General features: G+C 35.6%; 1 protein-coding gene across 1 annotated transcript in view; it reads right to left on the bottom strand.

Annotated features, from left to right (window-relative positions):
* Window positions 1-6,025: 6,025 nt before the first annotated feature.
* The window catches only part of LOC107101274 (serine/threonine-protein kinase 35-like), a 31,041-nt gene continuing 26,261 nt past the window's right edge, over window positions 6,026-10,805 (bottom strand). Inside the window, exon 3 of the mRNA XM_015400127.1 lies at window positions 6,026-8,439. The gene's annotated coding sequence lies outside the window, so the exon portion shown is untranslated. The remainder of the gene's footprint in view (window positions 8,440-10,805) is intronic.

Below are 10,805 nucleotides of genomic sequence, written 5' to 3' on the forward strand. Positions count from 1 at the left end.
GGACACCTCCAACTCCCACTCCTACAATAACTGCCTTTCATTTCATTTAAACTTTCATTCAATATATTCACGTTTTATTCAATATTCTCAGAATATTATTCAAAATATTCAAGTTTCCTTCAATATATTTCAACTCATTTTGGTATACATAATAATAATTTCCTAAACCGTGTGTCCTAAATATCATTGTCAGATTTTTTTCAAATACAACTGACATAGAGACATAAAAGAAATGGAAAAGAAAAGATAAAAATTGTAAAGAAGGGGGAACAAATACATTTACATAGAGAGAAAGAACAGAATAAAAAATATCAACCATTCATAAACGAAAACACAAACAATACACAACATTCTTTAGACATATTAATGGCAGCCATAGATAAATACACAGTTTATCTGTATATCTGTAAACACCTGAATCCAAACACCTGTGGATGTTTTTGTAAGTGCACTTGTTGCATTTGCACAGAAGGTGGATGACACGACTGGAGTGAATAATTGCTCTGCACTGTCTAAGTTCTAGAGTGTCTCCCCTGTTGTTCAGGTGACCCATCCCCGATGCAGGTTAAAAGTTTTGGGTCCTCGTCAGATGGAGGTCAGGTGGGAAGGAACAATGATTATATTAATTGTATCATATTAGACTATTGTCTTCATAATGAAAAAAAAAGACACAGGGGAAGAAAAGCTTTACAGCAACTAAACCATAGATATGACTTCCATCTGCTGATCTCATTAATTATGTTATATTTATTGTTCTGTCTGGAATTAAGGGATGCTTGAGCTCCAACTGGCTGCTTGCTTCCCATTTTACAGCAGCTTTGATCTTCTCTCAGATCAGCAGGGAATGATAAACATCTTTCTATCGCCTCTGCCTTTAGCTTTATCTTATTACCTAAAGCTGCTCCATCCCCTCACCCCATTGGAAAAACATTGAAACAAAGTGTTTCCTTATAAGAAAATTGGTAAAAGGTACTCTTCAACATCTACCTTTCAATGCATCAATCCATGTTCTGCGCCACACACTCCCACAGACTGCAACTCTGACTCCCTGAGCAAGACCTTAAACCCCAGACTGCTCCCTGACTGCCAAATGTGGCAGCCCATTGCTCCCCAAGGGGATGGGTTACATGCAGAGAGTGAATTTACCTATTGTGGGACAGTAAAGGATTTAAATTGAATTGTCCAATCAATTTTTCCCTCAACATTTCAACACAGAATTATTTTGTGCCCCTCTGTCATGGGGGGACCCACAGGGCTCAGTTTGGGGACCAGTTCTATTTAGTCTGCACTCTATGGAAAACCCTTTTGATTTCTATGCTGACTATTGTCAGATCTATCTGCAACCTGAAGCAGAGGATCAGCTCCCTGGTGAAGACTCACCTGGACTGTTTAGAAGACAGTAAAGCTTGGGTAGCCCTGAACCTTTGGATTTTAACCATAACAAAACTGAGGAAATAGTGCTCAGACCTAGTAGCCAATTTGTGACCGTTGACAGCCTATTTTCAATGTCACTGATTTTGGTTTTAAGTTGGATAGTGATTTTAAATATGATAGTCAGAATAGAGCAATTATTAAATTGTGTTTTCATCTTTTAAGGCTGGGCATACAATGTACAGTGTTTTCAATCGTTGTACTCAGCTACAGCTCAAACTGTACAATGAAATCGCAGGGTTCAAAAGTTCACAGCTTACGATATATGTTCTTACACTGTACTGCCTGATGCGATCTAACTGCTCACACTGTGCATCCCGAATCCCCACGTCGGACTCAGCACCGAAAGATGACGCTGGTCGGACTTGGCTATCTGGAAGAAGAACTCCCTTGTTTACACATGCGCTGTGCGCAAGGTTCTGATAAAATTGGCTGCTAGCTCTGCTTCAACAGTAGGATTTGCCCATGTACACCTGAAGAGGACTGTCAGAAATTCCAAAATGTTTGATTTTCTCCTTAACTCACCAATCCTGATCGGGAGGTGTTCGTGAGAGGCTTATCGCCCCTTGCTACCCCCTGTACGAAATATTACACAAAGTAGGATGCACTATTAGGCTCAAACTTGGCGCGATCCAAAAACTTCTTGCATGATTGGAGAATCAGCCCAAAAAGGGCTAAAACTCATAAAGTGTATGCTCAGCTTAAGACAGCTGGCAAGTGTGAAATCCTTTATGTCAAGACCTGTCTTTGAAACAGCAATTTGTGCCTTTATTTCTTCCTGTCTGGATTACTGCAACAGACTTTATGCTGAAATGAAAAAGTCTTCAATCAACCTCTCATTTGCAGTTGGTTCAAAATGCTTCTGTAAAAAATAGAGCACCTCTTCTGGCTTCACTCCAATGGCTTCTTGTGCATTTTAAAATACGTTTTGATTTAAAGTTTTTGAGTGACCTTACTCTGCCATACCTCTCTGAGTTCCTTCATCCCTCTTCACCCTCTCAGCCCCTCGGCTCAGCTGAACAGCATCACCAGCTGGTACTGATGTTTAATAGGAAGTTCAGAGTTGAGTTGAGTTGAGTTGAGTTCGAAATTAGTCGATGTGTTCACTGAAAGCCAGATTCATTGGTCGATTACATCATAGTGTGGGGCCAAGGCCTGTTCGGATTTCTAAACTCCTTGTTATGCGGCACATGAAAGCAGCCTTGTTTTGCCCCTTTTAAAGGATGGGTCTGGTGTATGCTGCGTAGCCTTGGGTATCCCGTGATTCGTTGCGACTCCAAGCAAGGCGGCTGCTGAGTGCTCAAAGGTACTTGGCTGAACAGTGGTGAATGTAGCGGCTAAATGTCCATGCTAAAAATATCGACCATTTCTTTCTTGATGAGAATTCAAATAATCACTCAGTCAATGTTGGAAGTGCAGTTTAATGTAATACAAGTATGTGAATAGTTCTGTTTGAAATTACAGAAAATTTTTACTTTAATTCGCTATTGAGTCAGATACATGGCGGGTAATGTTTAGTTTATTGAAAGGTACAGCGATGAAGAGAAGGAAACAACTGAACACCTTTTTTTTATTGTAGTAAAACCCAAACAATTTTATCCTCAATTCATAACTGGTTACTCCCTAATTCTTTTACATAAATTTTCTCTCCCCCTCCGCAATGAAATTTGATATTATTGCCTAAGATAAACAAATAGAATTTATAGTCAACATTATTATTATTACGGTCAAATATTTCATACACAAATGTTTTCTTACCAAAACTCTCCCTACAATCATAGCATTTAGAAATGAAATAAATATACTTACGTTGTCCTTAAAGAAAATGTCTATGACCAATGCTAAAAGCTCTATGCTTTTCTGTCTGAACATCATTCTTACTTACCACTTACAACTTATATTTATCTTTTTCAGTGTTATGATGGTTCGTTGTCAATTTTTATATTTTTATTTGATGATCTAATTTACTGTTGAATAGCCTTTCTCTCTTTTTTTGTATTTTTTATATTTTTAATGCTATTTTACACAATTTCCTTAAGTTTTTTTTGTTGTTGTTGAATATAAGAGATTTTGCAGATATATATTTTTATACATACATTGTTTAGATTTACTTATATATTTTATATCATTACATTTGCTTTTTTTGTTCATGCTCCTGGTGGTTGTATAGTTTATTCCACTCTGTATTCTGATTGATTGATTGATTATCTTTGGACACTTTACAATAAAAATAAATAAATAAAAAGATCCTTGGAGGCTCTGAAATCTAACACAGCCATATAGAGGCTCCTTCGCTGCCTACCATTTTAAATTCGGCTTCAATTCTGCTATTAATTTTTGGCTTTTATAAATAGTGAGACTTAGTTTTAGTGTTATCTTAGTTTTTACATGTTGCCCTTTTCTTTAAGACTGTAGCTATGTAAAATACTTTGTTTTAGGCATCACTGTTTTTCAAGCACTTTGTAAATAAAGATATAGTTTGTTTTTTCAATGATAATTCTGATTATCGTTGAAATACATATACATCTCAGTCCTTTCAAAATATGAATAAACTCTAGAGCTGGATATTTTGTGAGGTTTTTATTAGGCTAATATCTATGTTTGTGCAATTATTGGGTAACAGCTGAGATGCAGTATTTTTTGTTTTAGAGGTCTGCAAAGTTTTCTTCATTCTTGATATCTGAAATAAAAATTATTACCAGTAACAATTTTATTATGGAGATTTGAAATGAATTTTTAGACATCCAGAATATTTATTTTAGATAGGAGTAATGTCATTTCGGATATCTGAAAGTAACACATGAATGGGGAAAAGTGACGTCATTTGTACTAGTAGGAATTACATTTTCGATATCTGAAATGTTTATTTTAGGTAGGAAGAATAATATTAAAGATATCTGAAATACATATCCCGTCAAGTAAACATATGTTAAAACAGCCTACATAAAGATTTGTAGATATATCTATACTGTAGTTCTTACTAGTACATATTTGTTTCCGGATTACTTACGATTTAATTTCTACTGGTAGAAATATAATTAGTGATATCTGTAATACAATTCTGACAAAGAACATTCTAATTGTGACTAGGTAGAATGCTTTAGTGCCATCTATAATAGAAATGTGACTAGTCAGCCTGCTTATTTTATGTTAAAACTGAGCCTCGTTATCACTTTCCAAGTATCTAAAACTGCATTTTAGGCGTTATTAAAATTGAGATATCTGGAATTCTAATTTAACTTGTCATAAAATAAGTAGTTGACATCTGTAATGACATTTCTACTAACAGGAATATATTTTCTGGTGAAGAATTGTATTACTGGATATCTGTAATGTTATATTCTTTTTTGATATCTGAAATAGTAATTTTTAATGGCAGTAACTTTTATGGAGATCTGAAATTAAGAGTTTATCCTTGTCAGAATTCATTTTTAGATAGGACGAATGTTCTTAGATATCTGGAAGTAAAAGCCCAATACACATGAATGGAAAACGTGATGTAATTTGTACTTCTAAGAATTACATTTCAGATATCTGAAATGTTTATTTTAGATAGGAAGAAATGCATTAGAGACACCTTGATTAAATATTCAGTCAAGCTAATAAATGTCAAAATGATCTGCTATACTGCAAGCCTAAATTAAATAATATAATAATCTTCCGTCAAGTATTGTCCTACAAATACCAGGCCAATATTCAGTTCAATACTTTGTTAATCCCGAAGAGAAATTCAGTGGTCATATGGAGATATTAGAACATGTTAATTATGAATGGAGCCCTGGCATTTAAAGATAAACTCCGACCACAGGGCACAAGGCCACTAGGTTTTTAAGCAAGACCATATGTAAATACATCAATTTAACTGAACTAAATAAACTGTTTTTGTCTTAAAGTGTCTTAAAATGGAACCAAGTAAATCAGAAGCAAAGCCGCCATATTTATGTCTGTAGGGTCTCTGCTACCCCCCCAAAAAAGGTTTAAACAACACAGACTTCAAGTTATGACGGATTTTAAGCTTTTATTTGCAGAAAAGATGTCAAAGATATTTACAAAAAAAAACAAAAAAAAAACAGATGCTTTTTCAAACATCATATGGCTCCCTTCAGCTTCATTAAGAACAAACAAAAAAATAAGCTATTTCACATCTGAAAGACACAATTCTGTACACTACAACAGAGTTCACGATATCATCCACAACAGTTTGAGAGGGGTGTGGCTCTGTGCAGCATTTACAGTGAGGCAATTAACCCTTTGTTGCATAGTGTTCAAGTGAAACTATTAGCATTGTGTAGAAAGGTCCAACACACACAGGAGCAGCAGGGCAAACAGTTTATAGGGTTTAGTAAATACTTATGTTTCTCTGGGTTTGGTGTTTAAGAAAAATGTAATGATGCACAGAAGAGCATTGACGATGACAGAAGCAACACTCTTCAGATAAAAAAAAAAAAAAAAAAAGCACATTTACATGCAAGAAGGGGAAACATTCACAGTTTGATATTTGGTACCTTTTAACATCTACACTTCCCTTAAGTACTGGAGAGGTTGAAATCCAGAGGTCCGCTGCCAACATGTTGGACAGACAGCCACTATTATGTTATTTTCCATTTCAATTTACGCTACTGCATGTAAACGATCAAAATTTAGTGGAATAATTTACGAAAACCTGCTTTTGGCCTTTTTTAGCCAGGAATGGCTAGCGTTCCCAAACTACCACATGAGTAACTGAATTGTTGAGGAATTTAAGAAAATACTTAAGCAGAGGCTGCAGCTGACAAAGAAAATGCGACTCGCCACACAAATAAATCAGACTTTTAATATAATTAAATCATTCTTGTATTTAAATTTGTTTAATCTGACAGCAGTGTGAACCCTCCAGTCTTAAGCAGTCTGTTCTCTACAAAACGAGCATGCCTGTTATTTACCTTCATTCACTGTTAAATGCATTTTCTTTAATGTGCATGGAGCTCAACAAGGCTTGTGGTGCCTGAACACAAACACTGCTTTTATAACATAAGCAGCCTTTTCACACTTGCATGGTTTAACAATTTACAAAGATTTCATTTGAGACTTTCCTGTTGAAATGTGCCAAGGCGGCTTTAAAAACCACGATCCAGCTTAAGAGAAAATCCTCATAAAACTCTTGGAGGTGAAACACCTCTAGGTTTAAAATGTATACCACATACTGCAGACTACAAAGAAGAGGATGCACATCTTGCCAGAACCATTGATAAAGACCGGTGCTAACTGTTAGCCAAAGCATCACAAGGAAAAGCCTATTAGATAAAAAATCATGTAAAAATATTTCCCACTCAAAACAGACCATATCTGAAGAACTAAAAGTTACTCAAGACAGTGAAAAGTGATGAATGTTAAGCATGAGGTAGGATCACACTATGAAGGAAAGGAGTGTCCACATACTGCAAAGTCAATAAATTACTCTGAAAGCTAGACTCTTATGTCCTACTGTGGAAGCCAACAATTGTTCAGCCCTGCCAGCTTTCCTATAGTACCCCCCTTCTCTGTCAGCACCTTGTTCATTTCTATTCCTCTTGAAGTTCTTCAATCTCTCTCATTTTCAATTCACTTGGAGCTCGATTGCAGTGGAGCCCAAATGTTTTATAATTCCCTATCCGAACAGCCAGCAGGCTCTAATCAAAGCAGCATTTGTGCCACTATAGAGTTCAAGTCGCCTCAATTTAAAGAGGGAAAGAAACAGAGAAAGAGGGGCATCCCCTGGTGCCTTTAGGAATTTGTTCTTAGATGGTTGATCCTCACATTACGAAGAAAGCTACAAATAACAGTTAAGGAAACATGTAAGACTCAATACTGCTAGGGTGTAAAGCTACAAAGTAATCCACTTCAAAACCTCACCATTGAACCCATCCCTGCTATACCGTAAATATCTGCATAGTCTCAAATTTCTTTAGAGATTTTTAAGTTTTCAGTACACCAAAAAAAACCTCAACAGAAAAAAAAAAAAAAAAAAAGGAAAAAACAACAACATTCAGTTGCTAAAATGGCTGCTAGCACTAAATTCATCAAAAAGAAATTTCTTGGTCATGAACCCATAAAAAATACTTTAATGCAAAGAAAACTGTGTGCAACTGTGGTCCAACAGGGGCTCTTTGGATAAAACAGGAACTAATGCCCAATAAGACCAGTTTAAATTCTGCTTGCTTGTTTGTAATTGCACGGGCTAAAAGGCCTGCTACTTCTAGTTCACATCAATACCAAAAACTTGTTAAATATCTTTACCCCTCTGCCTTTGGAATGTGGCACAGATTTGCAAACCAAGACATATTGTGTGTAATTGTATTAATTTATACTTTTAGGCCATTTCTCTGATTCCAAATTGCACCTCAGTGTTTAAGGACAGCAGGGGTCTCAGTTCATAACATTCTCATCAGACATCATACCCGCTTAATAATTCATTCAAAAAGTGTCACAACATTAAAAAAAAAGAAAGACTCTGTTCATCGGTTGCACATTTCATCAGCCTGAAATTTCACAAGCTCACAGACTTCTCCGATTTCCATCTTGGTTTAGAACCTATAGAATGAGTTCTCACGAAGATCCAATCGCACTTGGTGTGACTCCACTTAAAGGCACGAGGTGGTTTTTGGGGGAAGCAGTCGTCTGCTCTTTAATTCTTACTCCTGTGAATGCTTTGACCAATGAAACCACTGGAGCAGTTAGCAAACCAGCATCACCGCTCAGTACAGTCCAAAGTTAGGGGAGAAGGGCTCAAACAACCAAAAAAATAAAAAAAAAACATTAGAAAGTAAAAACTGATCCTGGCCAGCGCTCAGACATTACTCTGCCTCTGTCAATTTCCCAGTTCTACATAGCAAATAGGAAAATGAGACCGTAAAGATTTATTTGCATATTTTTCTGCCCAGAGCTTTGGAATATTTGTCCCTTGCAGCTCAGCTCAGTATCGTTAATCTTCACAGTTCAGGTAGTGGAGTCCTTTTCCTCTGTCCATCCATGGCCATGAGGTTGAAGAGGCTGCAGAAAGACACAGGGTCAACATGTCAGACTGGAGCAAAAAAGACAAAGTGATCTATAACACAAACTTACAAAACATACTTTCTGCTTTGTTAGGCATCCTTTTTACTATTTTTTTGTTTGTTTGTTTTTAAACCAAACCAGGTTAAAGCTTTATACAAATCATAACATTAAATCAGGCCATTTCCACCAGCAGCTCCATGAGTTAATGGAGCAAATTTGCAATCGGACTGTATCATGTAAAAAGGAGCCAACGTCAAACACATTTAAACACCCCGGTGTCCAGGATGAGAGTGCTCTGTCTTTGATGTGCTAAGATAGGTCCTGACTGCATTTGTTTCAACAGCATTCAGAATGAATTAAGTTTTTGCACCCCTTGTGCCACGACACTCCGTCTCAGGATACTACTCTACTAAGGATTGGCTTCTCTTCAGTCTTTGAGAAGAGTTTGTTTAGTTGTCTTTCCGCAGCCAGCTTGGCTCCCTTAGTTATCTGTGCTCAAGGATGCGTCCATCTCACTGAGTTCTTTGTTTGTTTACCACCTCTTCTAATGTGTGAGTGTGTACAAAAGTTAGTGCATCCCTATAAATTTAGAACAGGCCTAGTTTGATCACTCTGCAAGAACTTAAAGTGTCACTATGATTGTCTTCACCATTCTGCATTGTTAACTAACTACTCCAGTATTTGATTACATTCGGGATCCCTTTCATATTTATGAAACAACCAGACCGTAACTATCCACAGCATCACAAACAGGATATGTATGCATGTGTTTTATGAGGTTTTTTTAAATGTTAGCCTGCATCACAGCATAACCTGATGAAAAGAAAATCGATTAAATTGATCAGACTAACCCTGTGATAATATAAAGTACAGTTAACACAGGGTTTATACAGATATGAGCAACTAATTCAATGCATTTTAATGCTCTTTGAAATCATTGTAATGCCATCAACAAGTACCCATGACAAGAGAGAGACAAAAAAATATATATGTATGTATTCTAAATGTTACATGAGAAGATTTTAAGACATAGCCCTACAAATGAAATGGAACTTAACTGGAAATATTTGAAAACAGTAGATACAAAAACACATGCTAGAAAAAAGAATTGAATTTCATATGCTATGGAAAAGGTACATATGGTGCAAACAATTCGTTATTTTAGAAAAGAGGATTAATGCATGTGTCTAAGTTGGTTCGCTTTTGATTCGTGTTCTGAATCAATATTTTACAGTTAATTTTCCATTTTTCCTTGCACCTCTTTCTTATGGTGCATTAACACAGCATGCAATCAAGGCATAATTTCAGCGAGCCCCGCAGGTAGTTCACCGTGAACTACACCCTGGACTGCATCATCACATAGGAGGAGCTTCAGCTGCCTGAATCTGAAACCCCACCGACATGAAAAAAACTCAGCAAATAGACTGAAGCTTTATTGCTCCTTTAGTGCAGGTTTGTGAATTTTAAATGGTCATTTGTAAAAATGGAAACAAAAATTAATAAAAAAAATCACATGTGCTTCTCTTGTTTCAGAGATGTTAAAGATTATTTTTTATGTCACCCAGAAGTCAACAAACCCCCCTGAAAATAATCAAAATGATCTAGCCTACTTTTTCAGTGCCATTTCATTTGTGCAGGTAAAACTATCGTTGCTGAGGCCAATCTTGGGTCTGATCCCTAGGGCCCATAGCCATATTCACTTCGGGGTGGATGGATTCGATGCAGGTCCATCAGATTCCATAACAGTTTCTTCCCCACTGCCATTATACTTCTAAATGTTGTGTAAAATGGGTTATTTAATTTATTGAAAAAAATGTTAGAACTTTAAAAATACAGTCATATGTTTATAATACTATATTTCTTTTTATGTATTTATTACTGCTTTCAAGGCTGCACTTTTTTATTTTATTGTCTAGAGCCATTTTTAAATGAAATTTCTTTTTGTATACACTCGTGTCTACAAAATGTGAATACATCTAAATCTGTATAAAATATATACAAAGTTATATAATTTGCAATATTAATATAAGCACATTTTATATTAATATATAACTATATTTTACAATTATATATTCATATAGAATATTGTTATTTAGTATTTTTAAGGATTGCCCTTTTATAATTAGTGTTATGATCTAAAGAGGAATATTAGTTGTAATGTGATTTACAAAAGAGAATAAAGTTATTATTTAGTATTTTTATTCATGTCAATCTTCACTTCATTGTCAAGACTTTTTTGTCAAATCGGTAAATGAACGGTAAATGCATGCTGTGGGTAACTTTTTGAAACTATGTTTTTATTATTATCATTATTATTTGTTGTTTAATAATTTTTAATGTGTGAGATATATATATATATATAT

This window comes from Cyprinodon variegatus, unplaced genomic scaffold (assembly GCF_000732505.1).
Source record: "Cyprinodon variegatus isolate N-32 unplaced genomic scaffold, C_variegatus-1.0 Scaffold1075, whole genome shotgun sequence".
NCBI classification, from domain to species: domain Eukaryota; kingdom Metazoa; phylum Chordata; class Actinopteri; order Cyprinodontiformes; family Cyprinodontidae; genus Cyprinodon; species Cyprinodon variegatus.